We start from the raw sequence: 6381 nt of genomic DNA on the forward strand, positions 1-6381 counted from the left end.
GGCCGCCCCGCGGGCGCCCGAGGCGCGATGGTGAAGCGCAGACGCGCCCCGGAACGGGGAGACGAGGGGCTGCCCCTGGCACCGGAGGATGGGCTCCCACTCGCCGCCTGGCCGTCGTGTCGCTGCAGAGAAGCGGGGGCGGAGGCGCGGGGCACCGGCCTTCACGTCCGGGGACTTGGGCGCCATCGCTGATGGGGACGTACGGACACCTGCAGCCCAGGGCGCGCTCCCGGATGCACGCGCGCGGAAAGCCCGGGAAGCCAAGGAGGGAGCCAGCGAGTGTTGACGTGTGACCTTCGAAGTCTTTGGCGGCCCCTGCGCAAGTCCCCAGCTCCCTCCACTCCCTCCAGAAGGAGCTTCATGCTGTGACAGCTGCGGGAAGGACGTCTTAGTTGAATCTGTACCAGCACGCTTTGGGAGGCCGAGGCCGGAGGATCACTTGAAGCCAGGAATTCGAGGCCAGCCTGGGCAGCATAGCGAGATGCCATCTCACAAAAAACCTAAACAATTAGATGGGTGTGGGGGACGGGGCGCCTGTAGTCCCAGCTACTCGAGAGGCTGAGGTAGGACGATCACTTGAGTTTGAAGCTGCAGTGAGCTGTGATTATGCCGCTGCACTTAGCCTGGAGGCAGACCTATTTTCTCTAAAAAACACATCGCTTAAAATATAGATATACATGCGTATTGACAAGCACTACTGCTTTGGCAGTATTAATTAAAATTCCTTTGATCTGAGGCAACCTGGTTGGTTTCTTCCCCATTTCCCAAGGCCGAGGGAAAGGGAGGCTTGGGGCACTGGTTTCCAGATGGGACAGGCCGCTTGGGGCACTGGTGAGGCTGGTGGGCAGAGGGGGAGGAAGTCGGGCCTTCCTTTTCCCTGCTCTCTGGAATCTCTGGCTCCTGACTTCAGAAACTCAGGGGAGCACAGGTTGGGAATAAACTATTTTTTCCAAAAGGCAGAGAACTTGCACACAGTTCTATCTGCTGTGACTTTCATGACAGACAAGTAGGGATGATGAGGGTGAGGTGACAGATACATGCCCTAAAGCAAATCACTATGACCTCTCCACAGACCTTAAAGCACTGGATAGATGCCATTGGGACAAAATTCAACTTGTGTTTATTATTTGGGTGTTGATGCTTTCTGAAAAAAACAGACTAGAGCAAAGCCCTAGCAGCCTGAGATTGAGATGAGCCCTTGTTAGAATCCTTTAAAAGTCTGAGATATTTACTCTTTGTCCCCTGACAGGAGGACCAAGAAATCCGTGCCCTAAGGCAGTGACTCCTTAGGAGGGAGCTGACAACTGGCGAGAGAATGAGGAGACCTGGGTTTTGTGCCAACGCTTGCTCTAATTAGCAGGTTGCTTTGCACACTTCTTTTAATTTGCCAGAGTTTCGATTTCTTCATGGGGAGAAAAGCTGACCTGCAGCATCTATTTAATTCTTCCAGTAACAAAACTGACAGCATTTACTGAGTACCAAGTAAGTGCCAGATACCAGGTTGGCCACTTTGCCAGCATTACCTGATAGAATCCACGTAGCAATTCCACAAAAAGATCTTCTTGTTCCCATTTTACAGCTGAGAAAACCAAGCGTGCAAGATCTCAGCAAGCAAGTAGTAAAGTGAGGGTTTGAACCCAGGGCGGTGAGGCCCAGGTTCCCATCTTGAGCTCAGGTCCTTAGTGGTAACCCCAGATTCTTAGGAGATGACAAAGGAATTTTCTGAAAGGGGTTTCCTGCATAACTTGAGAATGTATCCTGAGACCTGTAAGCTAGAAGACTCTGGCTCCCCACATTCCCATTCTGCTCCCCTTTTCTGACTTCCTCGTAGAAGCCTTCAGTGTAGAATTTCTTCAAGATAGGCTCACATGATGTAAAAGTCTTTTCTGAGGTGTTCAATCTCAAAGGTCACGAAAGAAATGCAAATTAAAACCACAATGGCCGGGCTCGGTGGCTCAGCCTGTAATCCCGTGCCTTTGGGAGGCTGAGATGAGTGGATTGCCTGAGCCCGCGGGTTCGAGACCCGCCTGGGCAACTTGGCGAGACCTCATCTCTACAATAAAATCAAAAAATTGGCCTGGTGTGGTAGCACGCATGCCTGTAGTTCCAGCTACTTGGAAGGCCGAGGTGGAAGGATTGCCGGAGCCCAGCAGGTCGAGGCTGCAGTGGCCGGTAGCGGCCACTGCACTCCAGTCTGGGTGGCAGAGTGAGACTCCAACTCAAAAAAGAAAAACCCACACTGAAGTACATTTCCCCCACCTAGTAGAATAGCTAGGATTAAAAAGACAATGTTGGAGAAATGAGGAACACGTGGGACTCATACAGCTCCTGGGAACATAAAATGGTACAACCATTTGGAAAATAATTTGTTTCTTTTACATAAAGCAAACTTGTTCACTACCCTAGTTATCCATTGCTGTAACTACTGTAGCTCCTACCAGTAGGCTGGTCAATTCCAAGTCTGTATATGCAGACCTTCTCTCCTCACTCCCCATCTTTGGAATTGGGGGTCCAGCAATTGACCCCTGTAGCCCCATACCTGCTGAACAGCCCCACCTTGAATGTCCACAAGCACCTCAAACTACCCGTGTCCAGAAACAGACGCATCCTCAACCTTCCCAAGGTGACCTCTCTTCTGCCCTGTTGTCCACTTGGGTGGGTGTGCTGGCATTAACGCTAAAACCTCCCCCTTTCCAGCTCTTGTCCCAGGAGGGCTGACCACCTGGCTGCATTTCCCAGGCTCCCTGGGGCACTGGTTTCCAGGTGGGGTGGGTCGCTTGGGGCACTGGCGAGGCTGGTGGGCAGAAAGGGTGGAAGTCGGACCTTTCTCTTCCTCTCTGGAATCTCTGGCATTGGCTCCAGGTCCTTCCAGAGAGGCCCACCCTGGTACCAGCCTCCTGTGTCACCTCCCTGGGCTCTTGTGATATCGCCTCCGCCTTCTGTCCCTCCACCCTGGAGATGGTAACCGCTTCCTTCTACTGGTTTCTGGGCTGCCCACTCTTTCCTAGTTGATTTCTCAGGGAGTTTCTTCTATCAGGATGTAACCAATCCCTGCATCAATTCCCTCTGTGTTAAAGGCCGTGCCCAGAGTGGCTTTGGTGTTCCTGGTTGGACTGCAGCTGATAAAGTAACCCCAACATCCACTGGCCTGGCCAGCATCCTGGGCTCTTCTCTCTCCCTCACCCCATGTAAATTACCAACCAACACATTTTGCTTATTTTACCTCTCAGATGTCTCTCAAGCCATCCCCTTCCCCCATCCAGTTGACCAAGTAAAGCCTCCCACCATCTTTGCCAGCATTAATGGAATTGCCAAATATACTGCTCTAACTGCCAAATAGATTAGTATATTTGAATTGAATACCTTGCTCACCTGACTGAGCCCCTTTCCTGCCTCTGAATGCTGATGAGAAAGGCCAAGCTTCCTGGTGTAGCCTCTGATGGTCCCTGGGGCCTGACCCATGTCTGTCTAATTTGCCTCATTCTCAGCCACTTCCAGTTCTGGATCTGAATCCAAATTTCTCCCAGCCCCTACTCCCACTGCCAGTCAGGCTATCTGTTCCAGGTGCAAGCTGGTCTTTGGCCAAGAATTATCTTTTTCCTTTGCCCTTCAACCCTAGGCTCAGGCACCACCTCCGTTAAGTCTTCCTGGATTCCCTCCATCCCTGCTGTTAGGCCAGAATGTTCTGTGGACCTCTCCTCCCTCCCCCACCATGACTGAAAAACCAGGACTGTGTGTCCCTGGGTCTGGCAGATTGCAGGCACACTATAGACAAAAGCTTATGAAAGAGAACCACATGGAGAATGAAGTGCTTGAGATGAAACAATTGAACACGCTCTAAACCAAAAAGAAGAAACTAGAGAAACGTGAAGATGAAAGAATAAAATATTCTCAGTTAAAAGAAGCTGTAGCCAAAATGGATCACATTAGAACGTATCTCAAGAAAAAGGTGTATTAACAGAATAGTAATATTGTCACTCAAAAGTCACCTGGTTGGCTCTCTGCTTTGGAGGTCGAGGTGGGATGGACTCGTCTCCTCACCCTGTTTCACAGCCCGTGGGTGACGGAAGTTTTGTGCTATAATAATTTCTGGAGAGGCCTACGTTGCAGTCTTCACTGTGAATTAATAATCCCCCTTCTGAATTCTCTGTCAGTCGTTGTGAGTTAGGGTTCCTATGAGCTGCTCTTGCTAGGGCTGCACAACCCTGACAATTTCTGGTTTCTAGAAACTGCCAAATTAGGATCCAAACACTTGTCTGGTTCAATCCACTGAGGAGGAGCCATGCTCCCAGTGGGGCTCCCTGAGCCACCTATTGGATATTCTCTCCTCTGTGTACTTTTTCATGGTTATGTTTGGTGGTCTGGCCAAAAAGTAGCCAACAGGCCTTAAATCCCTATGCTGGCCATGGTCACTTGCTGGCCTTCTTCCCCTCCCAGCAACTGTGTTCTCTCACTATAAGAATGAACCCACCTCTATCCCATTGGTCTATATGCCTGTTCTTGTGCCAATACCAAGCTGTTTTGATTATTGTAGCTTTATAGTAAAGTTTAAAGTCTGGTAGTGTGATACCTCCTGCTTTGTTTTTGTTTTGTTTTGTTTTTTGCTGAGGATTGTTCTGGCTCTTCTTGGTTGTTTGTGTTTCCATATGAATTCCTGTATTGTTTTTTCTAGATCTGAGAAGAATGTTGTTGGTAATTTGATGAGTATTGCATTAAATCTGTAGATTGCCTTAGGTAAGGTGGACATCTTCATAATGTTGATTCTTCCAATTCATGAGCATGGGATATTTTTCCACTTGTTTGTGTCATCTTTGATTTCTTTGCGCAGTGTTTTGTAGTTTTCATTGTAAAGGTCTTTCACATCTCTGGTTAGGAAGATGCCAAGGTATTTCATTTTTTTTGTAGCTATTGTGAATGGGATTGTGCTTTTTATTGGAGTTTCTGTTTGTTTATTATCGGTGTAAAAAAAAATCAGTGTGGCGATTCCTAAAAGCTCTAAAAAATCGACCTTTCATATGACCCCACAATCCCCCTACTGGGAATATAACCTGAAGAACTCAAATCACTCTATAAAAAAGATACCTGCACATGTATGTTTATCGCAGCATTGTTCACAATAGCAAGATCATGGAACCAACTATACTGTCCATCAAAAGAGGACTGGATTAAAAAAATGTGGTACACATACACATTGGAATATTACGCAGCCATAAAAAAGAACAAAATCATGAATTTCACAGCAACCTGGATGGAATTAGAGTTTATAATACTGAGTGATCTCTCACGGAAACAAAGATCTGAGTATCACATGTTCTCACTCATAAGTGGAGCTTGAACAACTATCATAATACTATAAGAAAAGGATTGACAGTGGCGGGAAACTATGGGGGGGGCAGGAGGGAAAGGGAGGTGGGATTAACGGTAGTCAATATCTGTCTGGGGATGGGGGGGCACACCTCATCAACAAGGGTGCCTGCACAATGCATATTTGTATGCCTAACCCTTAACTATACCCCACAATTTTAAAATAAAAAATATGTATTAAAAAAAAAGAATGAACCCACCATAAATGCCTGTGGTGTGTTTAAGAATATCTCCTCCCAACTGCTGACATTAATCCTGTCTGAATCTAAAGACAACATTCTTCTCCCACTCCTGATGATGCCAGGTGGGGTGCGGCGCAGAATCCATGGACTCTTTGGCTTGTTTCTAAAATGAATTTTAGAGGGGCCAGCAAAATTTTCAAACAAAGTTTATTAGAGAAAAAAAGGGAGAAAAGAAAGGGTGACATGCCAGAGCTGGCATGGGTGAAAGAAATCGCACCTTTTGCCCTTTACAGTATTTCTGATATACCTTCACAAGGGTTGATATGCGAAGAAGGGTGGAGCCCAGGTAACTACCACTCTGGAGACTGACATCTCTGGGCGCCCTATGGGAGGAGACAAGGGGAGAGGTCTTTCCTTGAACACATTGTCTTTTGTAGGAGACCTGCCACACATTTCAAATTCACACGTTCCTGAGCTAAAAGGTGGTCTTATTATTGTTTCTATGGCTTTGGTCAGTTAAGGGGTGGTATTCAGCCTTCCACCTTCTTAGTGATTATTATGCTAAACCATGAATTAAAAGGTTGGACTGCCCTAGTCTTGCATCTGATGGAGTTTTCTTTGATTTGTTAAGGGGGTAGGGTAGGCTGGCAGTTTGGCCTGCAGTAAAATGTAATTTTATTTATTTTTAATTTTTTTTGATTCAGAGTCTCACTCTGTTGCCCAGGCTCAAGTGCAGTGACTCACTCACAGCCACCCCAGTGTCGACCTGATGGGCTCAGGTGATCCTTCCGCCTCAGGCTTCCAAGTAGCCAGAACTACAGGCACACACTACCAC

This window comes from Carlito syrichta, unplaced genomic scaffold, assembly GCF_000164805.1.
Source record: "Carlito syrichta isolate Samal-C Ts95f unplaced genomic scaffold, Tarsius_syrichta-2.0.1 Scaffold123321, whole genome shotgun sequence".
Taxonomy (NCBI): domain Eukaryota; kingdom Metazoa; phylum Chordata; class Mammalia; order Primates; family Tarsiidae; genus Carlito; species Carlito syrichta.